Here is a 20354-nt window from a genome sequence, read left to right as displayed (position 1 = left end):
CTTGCAAGACATTTACCCTTAGATGTAGTACCAGGCAACAACAAATTTATCTCGACAGTCCTTAGGAAACAGAGAGAAGTAGGCTAGCCAGGGATAGTAGCAGGATCTGAAACCTTCCTGGTTATTTCTGTAGGTATGTGACCTTGCCACAAATGTAGGGTTTTCCAAACACTTGTTTCGATGCCTAGTGTTAAGTTGTGGGTGAACAAATCAGACGACACAGCGATTCTTCAAACAGCTCTTGTTTATTCACAGGCCAGGACAGAACTGAACTGAAGGGTTCAGTCAGCCTGCTTATATAGAGCTCCAGTACAATGTAACTGTAACAATTTTCTAAAACTATCCAATCACTGAACGTCACTTTCGATCCCTTATTTGCATAACTATCTACAGTATCCCCCTGCTAGCCCAGGGTGAGAACTTCAGTACATAACACCTAGCATAATTGTGCATGGCTCCCCATTCAAAGATGCAGAGGCCTGTGTCTGTAGATGAAAGATCCGACCTTGAGAAGGGTGAGAGTGGATGACTTCAAAGGTTCCCTCCAACTCTCAAATCCTATTATTCTAGAACCTGGCTTAATTGTACATTTCCCCCATTTTTGTGCTATTTGTTGTTGTTTAGTTGTTTAGTCGTGTCCGACTCTTTGTTGACCCCATGGACAAGAGCACGCCAGGCACTCCTGTCTTCCACTGCCTCCCGCAGTTTGGTCAAACTCCTGCTGGTAGCTTCGAGAACACTGTCCAACCATCTCGTCCTCTGTCATCCCCTTCTTTTTGTGCCCTCCATCTTTCCCAACATCAGGGTCTTTTCCAGGGAGTCTTCTCTTCTCATGAGGTGGCCAAAGTACTGGAGCCTCAGCTTCAGGATCTGTCCTTCCAGTGAGCACTCAGGGCTGATTTCCTTCAGAATGGATAGGTTTGATCTTCTTGCAGTCCATGGGACTCTCAAGAGTCTCCTCCAGCCCCATAATTCAAAAGCATCAATTTTTCGGTGATCAGCCTTCTTTATCATCCAGCTCTCACTTCCATACATCACTACTGGGAAAACCATAGCTTTCACTATACGTACCTTTGTTGGCAAGGTGGTGTCTCTGCTTTTTAAGATGCTGCCTAGGTTTGTCATTGCTTTTCTCCCAAGAAGCAGGCATCTTTTAATTTCATGACTGCTGCTATTACTTTTTTAAAAAACACCACCACCACAGTTGTATATTAAGAGTTTTTTAATTACTATTTTCTAGAAGTCCACCCTCCCTCCATCAGCTGCTCAATCAGTGGGGGAATGGCGCCTAGATCACAGCATTTCTACTATTCAGAACACATGGGATGTTGGGTGACTAATTCTGGCATCCAATGAAATGTGGGCATGTTTAAAGTAGGGATGTTTCAATGGTAATACTGGTGCCCATGTGCACTGGGTTGGGGACCCCTGCTTCAGTGATCCATTTTCAATTTTTTTTTCTGTTTAAAATTGTTTTCATGTATATCTTCTCTCAGTGAACTGCACTTAGATTTCTTTTCAATGAAAAACGACACATATAATAGTAAATAAAATTGTAATAAAGTGAAATTCATAGTAAATTTGTGGGTTTCTCCCAAGGAGCAACGTAATGACAGGGGAAGTTAAAAGGACTCTCAATAGAAGTAGTGTAATTCCTTAGACTGGAGAGGATTCTGCCAATTTGCTAGCAAAACCTTTACCTCTTCTTTATTTTTTCTACTCTTTGCTTTTTCCGTCACTGTCCTCTTTTTAAATGTGGTTTGTTTTTTTTTAAAAAAAGCTACACTTTACAGAGGCAAATGTCAAACATTTGGGCGTCGTAGACCTGAGCGCTCTTAGTCGCAGTTCATGTTTTATTGTTGAATGCGGTTATAATAATACCTTGTAGGCCCATAAAATGCTTTTATGTTCAAATCACTTTACAAACATTATCTTATTAATAGCTAACAATTATATCTTTAGTGGTTTGAAACTGCGGTGTGGAGAACTGCCAATTGAGAAACCTGATATTAGCTTGAGACACTTTAAAGTGATTAACATGATTCTCAGTAGACAATTACATTGTCCTCTTCTGCAAGCGGGAAGTGGTTTGTACATCCCAGCACTGGTGGGCTGTGATGGACAAGTTTTGGAGGGTAATCTCTGCAAACTCCCAAAATTTTTGAAGCATTTTGATGGATTACAATTTCACACATTTAGTGTGTTGCGTAAGCCAGAATATCTTGACTAACATAGATGGAGTTCTGAGAGAGAGAGAGAGAGAGAGAGAGAGAGAGAGAGAGAGAGAGAGAAGCAAGCTGAAAATACAGTGGTACCTCAGGTTACATAGGCTTCAGGTTACATACGCTTCAGGTTACAGACTCCGCTAACCCAGAAATAGTACCTCGGCTTAAGAACTTTGCTTCAGGATGAGAACAAAAATTGTGCGGCGGTGGCGCGGCAGCAGTGGGAGGCCCCATTAGCTAAAGTGGTGCTTCAGGTTAAGAACAGTTTCAGGTTAAGAACAGACCTCCAGAACGAATTAAGTACTTAACCCGAGGTACCACTGTACTTTACCGAGGGAATCTGAACAAAACAAAGTATTAGGTGAGGAGAAAGGAGCAAAGGAGTTTTGTTTTTCTTCGTTCAGGCCTTGTTCATAGGAGGAGGCTATTCAACCGCTAAATATGCAGGGCAGCTGTACGCAGGCTGAGACCCTACCTGCCCGCAGACTGTCTTGCCAGAGTGGTGCATGATCTAGTTATCTCCCTCTTGGACTACTGCAATGTGCTCTATGTGGGGCTACCTTTGAAGGTGACCCAGAAACTACAACTAATCCAGAATGCGGCAGCTAGACTGGTGACTGGGAGCAGCTGCCAAGACCACATAACACCAGTCTTGAAAGACCTACACTGGCTCCCAGTACGTTTCCAAGCACAATTCAAAGTGTTGGTGCTGAGTTTTAAAGCCCTAAATGGCCTCGGTCCAGTACACCTGAAGGAGAGTCTCCACCCCCATCATTCTGCCCGGACACTGGGGTCCAGTGCCAAGGGCCTTCTGGTGGCTCCCTCGCTGTGAGAAGCCAAGTTACAGGGAACCAGGCAGAGAGCCTTCTTGGTAGTGGCACCCGCCCTGTGGAACGCCCTCCCACCAGATATCAAAGAGAAAAACAAATACCAGACTTTTAGAAGACATCCAAAGGCAGCCCTGTTTAGGGAAGCTTTTAATGTTTAATAGACTATTGTATTTTAATATTCTGTTGGAAGCTGCCCAGAATGGCTGGGGAAACCGAGCCAGATGGGCGAGGTATAAATAAATAAATATAATAATAAAACTCCCTTAGAACTAAACTAATCAGAATTTAAGTAATTCCATGAAGTATCATGCCAATCTGACTGGTTACTAAGCAACACCTCCAACACCCTCTTGGGCAATTGGCTACACAGAGAACAGAGTTAACCCCTAGGTTACTAACTGAATGATCTCTGCTGTTATACTTCCAACACATCACCAGATAAAGAGGAGACATATTGCAGTGCTGCTTTCAGCTGCGGCCGTGCGACTCCTGTGACAGCAAGTTCTGGCCTTTTGTGATTATGGCAATCTCGATACAAAGGCATTCTGAAATTTGGGCTGCCTTCCGCGTTTGCTGGCTGAAGACAAAAATCCACAAACAAGACCACCAAGAAGACAAGGTTAATTCTAGTCTTCCTCTTTCTGAGCGCATGGCATCTTCAAAGACTAACGCGGTCCTTCAGTGGTGTCAGATGGAGTATAAATGAAGTATGACTTCTGTGTTGCCGTGGCTGACCTGGAAATGGAATGTCAAACACCATATAATCAGCGCTCGTTGCACAAGTGACAGAGACCAAGCGAGAGTCCTAGTTTTCTGTTTGCGTCAATTTTTGGATGGCTTAATTTTCCATCTTGTCTAATTTTCCCAGAGAGCAATAATACAGTGGCTGTCAAATTAGAGGTTGCAGACTCCTCAACTCTGTGTCAGGAGCGAAAATAACATATTGGTTGTTATTACTGTTAAGTGTGATAAAAAGTGTGTGTGTGGGGGGGGAGGCATTTAGTTTCTAATACGCTTACACTGGCCTGAAGAGCGCCTTCCGAGAATATCATTTAACTCATTATCAACGGATTTTGAAAAGTCATTTTGGACATGATGTCTGACATCCCGCCTGCCCTGCAGATCCCGTTCCCTAAAAGATCAACTTGCTCCAATGCAAAATTGATTGTGGGGAGCAGGAGTTCAGCAGCTCCCTCCTGTGATCGTGTGGCATGGGAATTAATGATGCGCTGAGATTTCTTCATGTGGCAAGGGAGGCCGTTTTCAAACTATCATTGACCTAGCCAACCTCAGGGAAAGAACAAAACAAAAATGAATGCATTAAAAGAGCCACGTGTGAGATTGTAGCTTGTGGATCTCCTCTGAAGGCCCTTCAGTCTGAGGAAATGCAGCACAGAAATCCTTGATACAGGCAGAGCAGAATTGGGCACATCTGTCCATTTTGGGCTTGCAACATTTTTTTCACATCTGTAAGTCCATTCTATCACATTTCTGCATAAATTTGCACATTAAAATAATATTGTTAAATTGTGGGTGAACATATCAGACGACACAGCGATTCTTCAAACAGCTCTTGTTTATTCACAGGCCAGAACAGAACTGAACTGAAGGGTTCAGCCAGCCTGCTTATATAGAGCTCCAGTACAATGTAACTGTAACAATTTTCTAAAACTATCCAATCACTGAATGTCACTTTCGATCCCTTATTTGCATAACTATCTACAGTATCCCCCTGCTGGCCCAGGGTGAGAACTTCAGTACACAACAATTATCTGGGGCTTATGATGATGCATGAAGGAAGTATTGGGCTAAGAAAGGACTATAAGGAATAGGAGGCTAATTAGACTCCTTTCAATAGAATTTAAACAAACTAATCTTAATTTAGACCCCAAAATCCCACCCCCAATCTCCAGTATGTCTCTTTTTAAAAAAGGTAGCAACTATCACATGTACATATCAGCAAGAGATGACGATGGACTTGTAAAAGCGTAAAAGAGTATTGGGAAATGATCCATAATGAATGGAAAAAAATGTTTAAAAGAACTCCCCCCAACCCCCCCCCCCGAGTTCTTTCTGTTTGGGACAATTCAGATTGAAATTCCCAGGTGTCAAAAAAGGTTATGTATGCCACTGCTGTGTCCTGTGTTTTGTTAGCCCCAAAATGGAAAACGAGTGAGGTCCCAACCAAAGAAGAATGGCAACTTAAGTTGACAGAATATGCACAACTTGCAGACTTAACACATAGAATAAGAGAACAAGAAGAACATACGTTTAAAGAAGATTGGAAAACGTTTATTGAATATATGGGAAATAAGTGTGTACAGCTGAAAACGCGGGCAGCATTAAGATAAATTCAACAGTGTAAATAAGTTTTGATGGATGCAATAATGGAATACTGGATGGTATAGTTTTTGTAAAATATGCAGGGATTTGTGATATGTAAAATGAACCCTGGAGAGAGAAGAAGGGAAGTCATTGATACCTTAAGGATGCAAAATGAGTATTTTAAATTGTATAACAATTATATATATATAAAATAAATGTGTGTGTGTGTGTGAGCAAGAGAGAGAATTGTAAAACAGAAAATTTAATAACAATTTTATAGATATAAAATAAATGTGTGTGTGTGAGAGAGAGAGAGAGAGAGAGAGAGAGAAAGAGAGAAAGAGAGAGGGAGGGAGGGAGGGAGAGAGAGGGAGGGAGGGAGAGAGAGAGAGAGAGAGAGAGAGAGAGAGAGAGAGAGAGAGAGATACCAAATACTTCACGCAGATAAAATGCAGGTACATTAACCTGACAAGAACACAACATTCTCTTAAGGATGAGATGCTCTGCTGAGACTCTTAGGACATAATTAAATAGTATTATTTATAGTAAGCAAATAGCTCAGTCATGGGAAGAGAAAACTTCCCCTAAGAGAGTGAAGGAGACCAGGGTCTGCAAGGTCAAAACATATATAACCTATAGCCTGTCCATTTGACTACTTGAAAACTTTGTGGGGGGTTTTGCCGCCTTAGGGGAAAGTGGCTTCCATCAGCTTTGGCTGGTTGCTCAGCTGCATTCCTGTCTGGTCCTGACTTCTGTTGTCTATGTTCTGGCAGACATGCCCATTAATTTCAGGGAGTCTACTCGGGATATGACTAGCATTGAATGTAACCATTTGTGTGTGTGTGTGCACCCGCTATTTGATATTGGAGGTGACAATCTGGGCTATTTATTAGGGCAGAGGTGGAAATACCCTTATCCTCCAGGTTTTGAAAATGCTATATCTCTTGGAGAGCTTTCAGGATGGCCAATATTATTCTCCACCTGGAAGTTTTATCCTCCCTGTGGGAGGAGAGTAAAGGCTGCAGGCTCTCCGGAAAAGCTTCCTCTCTTCACAAGAGAGGGAGAGAGCGCTTTGAAAACAGCCACTCCCCAACATTTTGGCTGCATCTCTACACCCCTTTTGGTGCCATGGGTGGCGCTGAGGGTTAAACCACTGAGCATAGGGCTTGCCGATCGGAAGGTCAGTGGTTCGAATCCCCGCGATGGGGTGAGCTCCCGTTCTTTGGTCCCTTCTCCTGCCAACCTAGCAGTTTGAAAGCACGTCAAAGTGCAAGTAGATAAATAGGTATCGTTCCGGCGGGAAGGTAAACGGCATTTCTGTGCGCTGCTCTGGTTCGCCAGAAGCGGCTTAGTCCTGCTCACCACATGACCCGGAAGCTGTACGCCGGCTCCCTCGGCCAATAAAGCGAGATGAGCGCTGCAACCCCAGAGTCGACCATGACTGGACCTAATGGTCAGGGGTCCCTTTACCTTTACCTTTTAGATGCAAAATAATTTGACAAAATGTTTTCAGTAATTTCAGCCACCACTATATTTAGGTAAGATACTGTAAAAATACAGATAGTATTTTTATTCCATTTGTTAGAACAGTGATATATAAACGTGCAAGGGTTAAAACAAGACATTAATACAAAATGGTGCAGTCAGCATTATAATGTCACAAACTTGTTTTTATCTGTAAGTTGCCTTGAGTACCATCAGGGGAAAAGGCGGGGTATAAATAAATATATGATGATAATAATGATAATAACCTATCCAGATGTGACATGTAATCGTGACAAGTAATTTTAATACACAATTTTACAATAATATGCATACTTTTTGAGACTGCTGATTTTAATTCTATTTTATATTTGTTAAATTTAGCTTGATCTTTTGATCTTATATTTCATTTTATCAGTATTTAAAAATAAATGGTTTTTTTATACAGTGGTACCTCGGGTTACATACGCTTCAGGTTACATACGCTTCAGGTTACACACTCCGCTAACCCAGAAATAGTGCTTCAGGTTAAGAACTTTGCTTCAGGATAAGAACAGAAATTGTGCTCCGGCAGCGTGGCAGCAGCAGGAGGCCCCCATTAGCTAAGGTTAAGAACAGTTTCAGGTTAAGAACGGACCTCTGGAACGAATTAAGTACTTAACCTGAGGTACTATGAATTAAGTACTTAACCTGAGGTACTACTGTATTGCTTTATGCTATCCTTCTAGAGATTTAAGGATATAAATCCTATTAAGTACATAAAATAAATATCTACACCACCCAAGCAGGAAAAGAATACCAGGGATAGATAATCAGTTGGAACAAGACCTCAAATCAACCATCCCATCTCGTCAAATGCCTGGGTAGAGAGGAAGGACTTAAACTGGGGTTGAAAAGATGACAAAGTTGATGTCAAATGAGGCTGACTTGTGGAGAGCTTTCCACAGACAGGGGGACACTACTGAAAAGACCTTGTCCTTTGTCACCACTCTTCAAAACTCCCTCAGAGGAGGTATCTGGAGCAGCTTCTCAGATGCTGATGTAAGAGATGGGCACAGGTGTCCCATCAAGTATTGGAGAACCCAGTTACATGCCAAATATTTGGAACATCAAAAATTTCAGCATCGGCCATGCACTTCATCTCAGCCACCCACATCTGGCCTATGCATGCAAAAGAAACATGCTTCTGATGTTCAAGCCGTGTGTGTCTAGTTCAAACTAAAGAGAGTTTAATATTTAAAATGTGTCTTCGAAATATCCTGGATGTTCAGACTAGTCGGAGTTAATGTTCTGCTATTAAATATTCAGTTTTACCAAGACCTTTTAATGCACAAGCAGTTTTCCTTCCTCCTTCCTTTCTTTTTTAATCATGTCATACGCACAAAGAAGACGCGTTTGAAGAGACCACAAATACATTGCAGCGACTTGCATTTTTGTTGTTGTTGAAAAGCTGCTAAATGTTTTTTTTCCTGCTGATGCCCTTGTGAAGTTGTCACTCTGTGACTGAAGCTGTTCTATGGCTGCAAAGCCAGCCAGCCCCCCCCTTTTATTTGCAGAAATAGATGAGCATTTTTGCAGAAATGTCTCCACCGCCAATGTTAGGCTGAAGCCTTGTTCATGAAACCCAAAACTTTTAACGCCTTTCAGACATGATGTGAATCATAGGTGCCAACTATGCAGGGTGCCCGGGTACCCACAAATTTTAAATGAAGGGGTTGCCCCCCTCCCCTATTCCACTTGGCAGCACACACATGCCAGGGGGGCACACATCCCATCCGTCACGCATGTTTGGGACTTGATGCTGGGTTTTCTCTCAGAAAACACTGTAAAAAAACCTTCCCACCCCCATTTTAGCAATTGACCACTTTTGAACTGTTTCTATAGCAGCCCAAATGAGGTGTGTGAGACTGGGTTGGGGGGGGGGGAGAAGTGTTTAACCACTGATATATTAGTGCTGGGAAAGCTAACAATTACCAGGAGATTTTCTTTTTTCTTGTTTTTTTTCAACCTTATTAAAGAAATTGCATTAAAGATGAATGAGCATTTATTTGGAATAATTGTGTTTTAAGGTAGGTAAGATTAAAAGATATTGAATGGAATATCGACTGTTTGGTAGGAATAGGAATAATGAGATTCCCGTTGCCTAATCTTACGATAATTGGGTTATTACTATGCAAATTAAGGTATTACCTTTAAAAAAGAAGGTAAAGGAGAGGCTAGAGACAGCCATTTATCTCTCTATCCTTAAAGCTACGCTGCCACTTATCTTTAGGTTGAAGATCCCTTTTAAAAACAATGTGGCAATATATAGTTCATCATCATCATTAGTTTGTTATATATATTAGTAGGCTCTTCCGGAATCTTTTAGGGATAATTGACCCAACACCTAACCTTGTGATCTTCATCACCACACCCATTGGATCACATCAGAGACTTACCTCTGTCGCCATTGCTGTGCCCATGAGCACAAGTTGTGCAAATAATAATAATAATAATAATAATAATAATAATAATATAATTTATAGCCCACCCATGTGGCTGGGTTTCCTGTCATATGCACCAGCTCCTAGGGGCTGAGGAAGTTTTGGGCCCCACATTTTTTTTGAGGGGGCTGGGTGCCCTCAATGTTCAGAGTGTGTTGGGCAACAGCCCTTGGCTCCTGTGACATCACATGCACAACGTCAGGACATCATGTTGTGCCCCTCAATCAGCTTGAGAAGATGGCACCTCTGCCTCCTGTGGCAGCCAGGAAAGGTCTCAGAATATGTGCATTCCACCCAAAATACACACTGCATGAGAGACTGTTCAGTTGCTGTTTGCACTGGCTCAGCCTCTCCTACATTGAACATACCCCTCAGACATGCCCATGTTTCACTAGATCTCAGGATTCGACGCCCACCATCCCTGCTATTCCGAACAGAGGAGGGGTGAGAAAAGCTTTTATTCTTCTGTCAGAGGGTGTGGTCTATTAAGTAGTGGGTGGACATAGCAGATGAGACAGAAATTTCTCCAAGTAATTCATTATAAGTACAGTGGTACCTCTGGTTGCGAACGGGATCCATTCCGGAGTCCCATTCGCAACGTGAGCAGAACACGACCCGCGTCTGCGTGGGTCGCGACTCGCCACGTCTGCACATGTGTGTGACGTCATTTTGCACGTCTGCCCACGCGTGAGTGGCGAAACACGGAAGTAACCCTTTCTGGTACTTCTTCGTCGCTGCGGGACGCAACCTGAAAAAACGTATCATGAAGCAAACACAACACGAGGTATGACTGTAAGCTGGAACTGAACTGAACAGCAAACAGCTCAGCCAGCCTGCTTTTATAGGCAGCTGTCTGTCAACATTGTAACAACAACAGCCCAGGATTTCCTGCCTAAATTAATGTGGACCTGAGTGAAAACTATATACACAATACCCCCCTGGTGGCCAGGGTGAGAACTTCAATACATAACATGGTCAAATGTCAACGCCATTTTGCGGCCTTCTCTTTTTCTCTACTCTTTTAAATGCAGCGGCCATTTTGTGTTATGCAACGGGCCCACGGCAGCCATTTTGTAGCTGGAACCCAAAGCACGTCCTCAATACTCCAAATGTGCCTGCTGAGCCAGGCGACTTCTATCTAGTCAGACATCCTGTTTTCCATGGTGGCTACCAATTGCCTCAGGGAAGCCCACAAGAAGGCAGGGCCAGATTAAGGGTGCAGACCCTCCAAGTGTCCCTGCCAATTTGCCGAGTGGAATTGCCACAGTACCAGCCATTTCCCACCCCCGACAAGCTGCTCTTTGTCATGGAGGGGAAGGTTCCCTCGGTTTCATTGGGCAGTTGTTTTCTATAGCAAATAGCAGCTCCAGGGGGTGGGAAGGTTGATCTGGAACATGATGCAGGAAGAAAATGCTAAAAGTCCCTCCCCCGACACGTTGGTCCCGATCCTGATGGGCAGTTAAAAAGTGATGTGCTTTTTCCACGTAGAGTTTGGTAAAAAGTATGGGCACCACCTATCCACTTTGCATTGCATTAAGTCCCAAACACATCTTTTGCTGCAAGCATCGATGCATCAATACATTTTGCATATGAGAGAGAGAGAGAGAGAAAGAGAGAGAGAGAGAGAGAGAGAGAGAGAGAGAGAGAGAGAGCGCACAAGTAGAACTGGCTTGCTGAAATAGGGAAAGCAGCCGAAATTAAGAAATTAGATTGCAAGTTAGATTAGAAGGGCAGCAACTAGTTTTGGGAAATGGGAAATGTTTTTGTTGTTACGAGACTAGATAGCACAGCAAAAGGACTTTTGAAACAACACAAGGCTTTGGAAACAGAAGCTTTTCTTCTTTTAAAACCAAGGTGGGCGATTGCAAGTTAGATTAGAAGGGCAGCAACTAGTTTTGGGAAACGGGAAATGTTTTTGTTGTTACGAGACTAGATAGCACAGCAAAAGGACTTTTGAAACAACACAAGGCTTTGGAAACAGAAGCTTTTCTTCTTTTAAAACCAAGGTGGGCTTGAGGGCGAAAGCAAAAGAGTAGGGTGGAGAGCACTGTAAGCTGGCTTGGTGGCGACATGCATTCAACAAGCTCTCCACGATGTTCTGTAAGTGCTGCCTCCCACATTGTACTCCGCTGGAAACAGCCACGTGGCAGCCAATCCATTGGCAAATCATGGGGGGTTCTGAATGCCCCAAGTGCTAAAAATAACTTCCGTCAACTATGCCATCCCCCCCCCCCCCCGCTTTCAGTTTCTTTCTGAGCTATATATCCACCCTCGCTGCCCAATTGTGTCTCCCTGCTGACCTCCACCCTTTGGCCAGGAAGCTGGCAAGCAGATGGATTGCGCAGCGCATGACGTTGATTGCTCCCCGGTCACTTGGAAACCGAAAAGCATTGCGGTGGGAGGGCGGGTGAACTTGCCACCTGGAAAACACTCAGGCGCTCAGCCTTCCCTGGCATGAGGTCAAAGGACGTGGTTATTAGCTCACGACCCTGCATTTCCCCTGGGGAGAGACTGCAGTACACTTGCCGAGAGGCTGGGGTCAGCTGTTAAAAACTGATTTTTAAGTAGCTCCGTATCTTTGCCCAGATGCAGATGCTGTTTTAAGTGGGAGTAATTTGGACATTTAATCAAACATGCTCACGCACAATTCAGTGCCGCAGAACCAGGCGAAGCTCTTATTATAGATTCACCGCACTGTGTTTTCATGTGTATTCAAGGATAATAATACTCGGATACATTTCAAAGGGAAAAGAGATCTGCAAAGGTAGAGATTTGGAAGAATTTAAGCCTGTGTAAATGAAACTCTGTTGTTTAATTATGGTGGCTGGCTGTGAATGCAGTCATGGGGCGCAAAACTCCCAGGTTTCGGTCTGTTTATTTGGGTGCCTTTTAAAGACACAGGAGGGCTTTGGCTGATTTTGAGGGTGGGGAAAATTGAAGTGGAAAAGGATGACAGTCAGTGCCTATCTGGGACACGCATGGCTCTGTATGTGAAGAATCTGGACCAAGGGCATTTTGCCAAAGACAAAATGGCACCCTGGCCCCACCATTCCCCATACAGAAGCCAACCACAACTTCCACTGAATCTTTCTTCAACCCTGGAGATGGGTCTGTCCCCTTCACTGCACCTGAAGTCAAGAAGTTAGATTAAGTCCTGCTGGGCAGGCTGTGTGGCACTGTCAGCTCTGTCTTCCAACACCTTGCTCTCACTCTCCATTTCTCGGCAGCTGCCTCACTCAGGACTTCTCTCTACTGCAACTTCCTCATTCACCTCTGTTCTTAGAAGAAGCTAGATGTTTTTGGGTGCTAATGAATGAGCACGTGCGCCAGGCTATGGGTGGACTGCTCTGGAACCGGTGTGGAGAAGTGGCTAGAGTCTTTGGACAAGGACCAGAGACCTCCAGCAATAACGCTCAATGAGGTGACCTTGGTGTCATTGCAAATGATGAGTATCTCCTCAATTCCTTCATCCCAAGTCATTTATAAATACATTGAACAACAACGGGCCCAGGACAGAACCCTGCAGCACCCCACATTGGTCTGATTAGCAGAGTTATTACATTTGCAGTGGAACCCTTGGTCTGATTTGGTATAAGGCAGCCTTCTAGGATTCCGTGGTAAGCATGAAGCTGCCTTAATGTAATAGAGGAGACCAGCATCTTCTCAAGCATCAATATGGGGAAGGGTTGTAGCTCACGTACCAGTTTCTAGGGACAAAAGCATCAGAGGGCTATTTTGCCCCCATGTCTTGCCTGTAGGCATCCCATAGACACCTAATTAGAAATGGGGCGCTGGACAGGATAGGCCTTTTTGACTCTTTGCTCATTGCTGGTATAAGCCCATTTCCCTTTCTGTGTCATGTGGTTTCATGGCTGGTGATTTTTTTCTCTGAATTCAGAATATAAGCAGACAAAACACTCAAAGCAAAACTTTCAGAAACCAGGCTATTTTGCATACTTTCCACCCCCGGACCATCCATCACCGCAGGAACATTCAGTCTATGTGCACATCCAAGCCTCTAAACCTTGATTTCAGTCTTAAATTTTGGGTACATGCATATCGATACAGATGACCCTTAAGGCAACTTTGTCCCAGGCAAACCATGGACAACCCTCGATCCCCACAGGTTTTCTGCTTTTTGTTTTTGGGTGTTGCAAGGGGAGCTATTCTCCATTATGCAAGGAACTGCCCCTGGGCAGATCCTTTCCAGGAACATCACATTTTATCCATGCATTGGACCAACTTTGACAACAGAAAAAAAATTCCTTCCAGTAGCACCTTAAAGACCAACTAAGTCAGTTCTTGGTATGAGCTTTCGTGTGAAGAAGTGTGCATGCACACAAAAGCTCATACCAAGAACTGACTTAGTTGGTCTTTAAGGTGCTACTGGAAGGAATTTTGTTTTGTTTTGACTATGGCAGACCAACACGGCTACCTATCTGTATTTGAAAACAGAGAGAGTGATCACACTATCCTACCTTACAATGCTGGTGCCTTTTGGGACCAGTAGGGCAGTTGGCAGGGAGACTCACAGTGGGTGGAGCCAGAGACAGGTGGAGCCAGTTAATTCTAATTTTGTCCTCTTCCTCCCACACCCTGTTGAGTTCTACAAGGGCAACACATGAGGAAGACTGTTGGAAGTGAGAAGACAAACAGCTGGGGGTTGGAGTCTGAGGCTGGGACGGGGGACAGTGCATCATCTTCACCCTAATGGACCAGCCTCCAGTTCCTTACATGACCGTTGCACGGTTCACTGTAGTAAGGAGCGTTTCGACCACTTGAAATGTACGAGACAAATAGCGAGTAATTTACCCCAGGCTAAATTGTGCCTTGCAGAGATTGCAAGTGTTTTCCCCCTCCCTCCCTCTCCTCCTCCTCTTTCCGTGTATATATTTATATGGTGCATTGTATAATTATTGGACCCTATCTTGCAACATGTTGAGGGAAGCTTTTGAAGATATAATCTTAGTTTGAGCTCAGTGGCTTAGTGAGATGTGGGCATGCAGGCCTCCCTATCTGGTGCTTTTTCATGCATAACAATGGAATGTTCTGCGGCGACTCAGCGTCTTTAGATAATACCCACCTACATGAAATCCTGAAGGCTGGTACACAGTTTTTAAAAGGTCATAACAAGAAAACTCGGTCTTGTAGCAGATTTTTTAAAGTCTCCCCCCCCCAATTAATTACTATTAAATGGAAATCAGTGTGCAGTGTATTTCTCTTTGAAGAAGAAGAAGAAGAAAATCCTGGCAAAATGTATCCACAAAAGTATGAATTGTTCCAAGCCGTAGGAGTATCAGTATTTATGAACTCCCAGGTATCTTGTTATTTATTTTATTTTGTCTCACCTGGTTTATTTCAGTCTCCAGCCATTACTATTAAGGAATTCATGACATTTTCCTTTGGCAATAATTCAGCAGAAGAGAGTATTAAGAGTCCAAGCTGGAACTTCTAATCTGAGCCTCTTCAAAATTCAGGGGATTTTAGGTAGGATTCCTTTGATCTGAATGGACTTTGAAGGTTTTTGACTCGACACGAGGAGAAACCAATTTCTGCTTCTGCAGGGGTCTGTGGGCGAAGAAACTATGAATTGCTCTCTGCCCATGTAGCTCTTTCTTTTTGTGGTCAAGGGCTTAGCAAACAGGGACACTTCTGATCTTCTTCCCTACCAGAATATCTACTGGGATTTCAGAATTCCAAATATTGCAGGCTTGTTTTTGAAGTGGAAATGATTAATCGGAAATCCTACGCTGAGCCCTCTCCCCATGCAATTGTTGTAGGGCAACTCAGGCATAGAGTTTGTTCACATCCTCCCCAATCTGTGCATTCAGGAGGGAATACTGACAACTGTAGTTCATGTGTAGGTAGCCTTAGGGCTGGACTACTGCACCAGGCTCTCTGGTGGGGCCACCCTTGGCCTTGGTCTGGAAGCTCCAGCTGGTGGAGAATGCGACCGCCATATTGCTGACAACATGTGACACCACTGTTAAAACATCTACATTGGCTGCCCACTTACTACCAATCCATGGTCAAGGTCCTTGTATCAATTTACAAAGTCTTGAACAGCTTACATTATGTCCAAGGTACCTACCTGTGGGTCCCCAGATGTTGGACTACAACTCCCATCATCCCTGAGCTCTGGCCTTGCTAGCTAGGGGTGATGGGAGTTGTAGTCCAACAACATCTGTGGACCCACAGGTTGAGAAAGGCTGCCTTAGAGACTGCCTGAACTCTTATATCCCAGCTTGATCAAAGAGATAATGTGCAGAAGCATTGTTGGTCATCCCACGAGTTGGTGATGCTTATTTGACATCAGCACAAAGTAGAGCTCCTGATGTCATCAACACAGTCCTGTGGAAGGATCTTCCAACAGAGATTCAACAGGCGCCTTCTATTTTAATATTTAAATACTTTTTGAAAACTTCTGTACGCTGTCAGGCTTGCAAAGATGGTTAAGAAAACATCTTCTAATAGTTAACCGATGACCTGGGATTTTATGTCGGTTTATTGTACGGTACAGGTATAATTTGTTATAAACAGCTCTGATATTTTTATGAGATGGCAGTATGCAGGCATTTTAATAAATAAACGAAACAGTGCAGGAGAAGCACTCTTGATGTAGTCATAGGAATGAAATCATGCGGTTTTGATTACATGAGTATCGATTGATATATTTATACCGTATAGGGAAGTTAATATAAATGCAATTTAATTGGTACGTACTTAACTTGCATGCCACTTTACATTTCAAGAAATCTCGGAGTGTTTGGCATCTCAGCAAAAATCAATCTTTATTACATAAAACTGTGACTTCCGATTTCAGTACAGCTGCTCCTAAAATTCCACACTTTAAGTAACAGAGAGAATACATCTCTAAACAATATACAGGAACAGCTCTTTGGACATGCTAAAATTAGTATACAGTGGTACCTCGGGTTAAGTACTTAATTCGTTCTGGAGGTCCGTTCTTAACCTGAAACTGTTCTTAACCTGAAGCACCACTTTAGCAGGGCCTCCTGCTGCCGCCGTGCCGCCAGAGCACAATTTCTGTTCTCATCCTGAAGCAAAGTTCTTAAGCTGAGGTAATATTTCTGGGTTTGCGGAGTCTGTAACCTGAAGCGTATGTAACCCGAAGCATATGTAACCCGAGGTACCACTGTACATTTATAATGTTCTATGGTAAATAATAATAATAATAATAATAATAATAATAATAATAATATTGTTTAAAAAGGGAGGAATGCGGTTTGACTGCTCAGTAGAATTTTGGTGGAAGAGGCAAGTGAGAGACAGACACCAAGAAGGGTTAACCAGCTGTGCCAGCAGTGGCACAATGGAGACAAGGGCAGCTTTAAATGAAATGAAATGAATATTTCATTCGGCCACTCGGCTGCCTGCTCCAATTGCCTCCTTTGCTAGGCCGAGATCTTAATCTAAAGTGACAACAACATCAGTTTCAATGTGCACCAGTCACACAGAACATGACTTCCTTAACATAAACACTATTTACATGGAGAGTCTGGCTAGAGCAGGGAACTGGGAGCGTGCCCGGCCGAGGAGCAAGGCTTACAATGAAGGAGAGCTAACAAGCAACGGAGAATTAGCAGAGGCAAATGAAAGCCTGACCCTCAAAGGGCACATCCCTGACACGTCTGAGAGCAAGGGGGGGACGGACTCTGCACGGTTAACCTGGCTTCCTGTAATGACTGTGTCCTTTCAAAGGAACAAAAATTCCCCCCCATTTTTGACACTTAGCTGAATCCTACTTTGCATGATCTAAGAAGAAGGTTAAAACAAAAAAAATTCCTTCCAGTAGCACCTTATAGACCAACTAAGTCAGTTCTTGGTATGAGCTTTCGTGTGCATGCACACTTCTTCAGATACCAGATTCTTCAGATGGTATCTGAAGAAGTGTGCATGCACACGAAAGCTCATACCTAGAACTGACTTAGTTGGTCTTTAAGGTGCTACTGGAAGGAATTTTTTTTGTTTTGACTATGGCAGACCAACACGGCTACCTATCTGTAATAAGAAGAAGGTTATGTGGGATATTCTCAAACACCCAACTCGCTGACCCTTGCTCTTGTTCTTCCATTAATTGTCTTCCGTTCATTTCCTCCGCATTCCTGAGCAATGGGCACTTTCAGCTGAGGTAGCTTTTCACATTTCAACTTTCCTTATATGGAGGATGTCGGGTTGCTGATTGGGACGAAGAGGAAGGAATTCAGTTCGGTTCACATTTGCAGGCGAACCTGCATCATTCACACTTTCCTAAACATTACCTGAGCCAAAACACAGCCATTCTTTGTCATGTTTAGGGAAGCTTTTAATGTTTAATAGGTTATTGTATTTTAGTGTTTTGTTGGAAGCTGCCCAGAGTGGCTGGGGAAACCCAGCCAGATGGGCGGGGTATTATTTATTTATTTATTTATTTATTTATTTGCTCTTTTCTGAATTTTGCAATGCAGTCCTCCAGCCAGGCAATGTGTCCAAAAACATGCATAGACTAGCATAGAGCATACATAAAAATGTATATATAATTGTGGAAAATAGTATACAAAATTGCTTTAAAGGGGGGGGGAATTGCTTTGCAAAAATGTGCATATTGGGCAAAATTGCATGCAAAGATTTGTATATTAGGAGGCATTCACACTAAAATGCTGATGAAGTTCCATGGCGACTCCCCTCCCCTTAATTGTAAATTTATGTGGAATTGTGAACTGCATTTAAGACTGGAGAAGCTGGGAGAAACTGGAATGGACAGATTAGTCTATCGCTATTTTCAAACAGCTGTAATTGATGGACCACATTCTTCAACACTCTGGGCATTGCCCTTGCAGACTTTTTTACCCAATTCCCCCTGCTTCAGCTGGGGTAACTTGGAACACTTCAGAAAGAGAAGCCTTTAATGTCTGTGTCCCCCAAGGATGCCCCACTGTCATCCTCTTACTTTGGGCTCTCAAATTGCAGTGACATCCTGTGCAGCGCTAAAATTAACCTCTCGTGTTCCATTCTACAGCATCGTTGTGGTGCCCCTGTAGCATGACACCCAGTTCCGCTGCACTATTCATGCCACCCTAAAACCACCTCTGCTCTGACTTGGAGGCATCCATTACAGAAGCACTAGCTGAGCTTTCCAAACTTTTCATGTTGACGACACACTTTTTAGACATGCATCAGTTCGTGACACAGGACGTGGGTGGCGCTGTGGGTTAAACCACAGAGCCTAGGGCTTGCCGATCAGAAGGTTGGCGGTTCGAATCCCCACAACGGGGTGAGCTCCCATTGTTCGGTCCCAGTTCCTGCCAACCTAGAAGTTCAAATGCATGTCAAAGTGCAAGTAGATAAATAGGTACCACTCCAGCGGAAAGGTAAATGGCATTTCCTTGCGCTGCTCTCGTTTCTCCAGAAGCGGCTTAGTCATGCTGGCCACATGACTCGGAAGCTGTATGCTGGCTCCCTCGGCCAATAAAGTGAGATGAGTGCCGCAACCCCAGAGTCGGCCACGACTGGACCTAATGGCCAGGGGTCCCTTTACCTTTTTAATTCAGCTTTACTAGCAAAGCAGAGGTTAAACTAGCCCCTTTCCAGCTCTGGGAGGAGCTTGGGGAGCATTTTCATGACACATCTACACACTGCAGCCAACACACTACGGTGTCGTGACACACAGTTTGGAAAGATCTGCCGAGTGAGACCAACTCTATCCATTTATAGTCAGCCCATGCCCTACCGAAAGCCTAGCCTATCTACAGAAAGGACACACCCATTTACAAAAGTCAGGCTTCTTTATAATGTGCAAGCTCCATTTCAAACTACTCAACAATTGATCCATCCATCCATTTGGGTAGGTGTGCCTGAGAAACATTCCAGCCAGGGGTCTTGTTATAGGATGGTCTAAAGAGTGCTGAGCCCTGGGTTCTTTTTGCAGAACCCTGTGTCTCTTCCTGCCTTTCCTTCCTTTTAAAAACTTCCTGTTAAAATATTTTCATATAGACTAGGCACACTATGAAATGCTAAGCTGGTCCCCTGCTACCTTCATCCATGCCCAGAGGCATGGATACATAAAAATTAGCATATGTAAACTAGTGTTTTGGGCCTGTGTCCCAAGTCCTTTAAGTATCTAGCAGCACCAGCCCTAAAAAAACTGTTTTAGTAATAATTTAAGCAAGCATCTCCTAAGCATTAAATATGTTTTAATATGCTTGTCCCACCAGTGGAAAAAGAACTATAGGAATGTCATCTCACTTTGCCTAGTCACAACACTATAAGCCCCCCAGGAAAGCAGAAATTACGAGAGAAGGTTCTCGTTAGAAAATACAGAGATCTCAGCAGCATGGCCTTCATGTTGAGACATTTGCATTCCACATTAAGTGATTTGTTGAAGCTCGTCTCAGTTTTTGCTTTCGTTATGTGAAAAGACACTTCCATGCAGGCCAATTCTGATGCGACAGTACTCACTGTTTCCTCACGACACCCCGCTAATTCCTGTAAATGTTTCAGTCTTCCAGCATTCTGGCCCGGCATTGTGTGTTCAGGACAGTTATCTGCAAAAAAAGCTGTTTTCATGACTCATATTCAAATCACTGTTGTGTATCGCCTGCACAATATTTGATCCGTTTATTCTTTCACTGTGAGGGTGGCAGTGATGATGATGCTCTCCACTCAAAAACACATGCATTTCTCTATCAAAGCAATGTAGATCTGAATCCGTTTGAGCAGCACATGTGAAGTTGATTTAATTAAGTATTGTATTACTCATCCAATCTTAGTTTTTGGAAGTATGGATCCAGTGATCCTCTCGAGGCTACTGCGCATTCTAGATGCTTTTCTGAGTGCAGATATTTGTAGCACCCTTAACATCTGCTTGCATCCACTACCACACATGTGAACTTTTGCTAAATTTTAACGGGCCGCGATACACACATTTACATCTATTTATATTAGTAAGGTCTCACCTCCCATGAATTATGAGTCTTTTTGCCAACATTTACCTCTGCAAGTCAGAGTTG

At 43.5% G+C, this 20354-nt stretch overlaps 1 protein-coding gene across 7 annotated transcripts in view; it reads left to right on the top strand.

The window, feature by feature from the left end:
- The window catches only part of SOX5 (SRY-box transcription factor 5), a 769299-nt gene that overhangs the window by 95757 nt on the left and 653188 nt on the right, over positions 1-20354 (top strand). Inside the window, exon 1 of one of the 7 annotated variants that reach the window (XM_083700218.1) lies at positions 10990-11004. The exons of the other annotated variants lie outside the window; for them this stretch is intronic. The gene's annotated coding sequence lies outside the window, so the exon portion shown is untranslated. Of the gene's footprint in view, positions 1-10989; positions 11005-20354 lie in introns of those variants that run through there. 7 annotated transcript variants of the gene reach the window in all.

Source organism: Podarcis gaigeae, assembly GCF_964106915.1.
Source record: "Podarcis gaigeae genome assembly, chromosome: 10".
Classification (NCBI taxonomy): domain Eukaryota; kingdom Metazoa; phylum Chordata; class Lepidosauria; order Squamata; family Lacertidae; genus Podarcis; species Podarcis gaigeae.
Note: the sequence above shows the minus strand (reverse complement) of the source record. Positions and strands in the feature narration are given on the sequence as shown.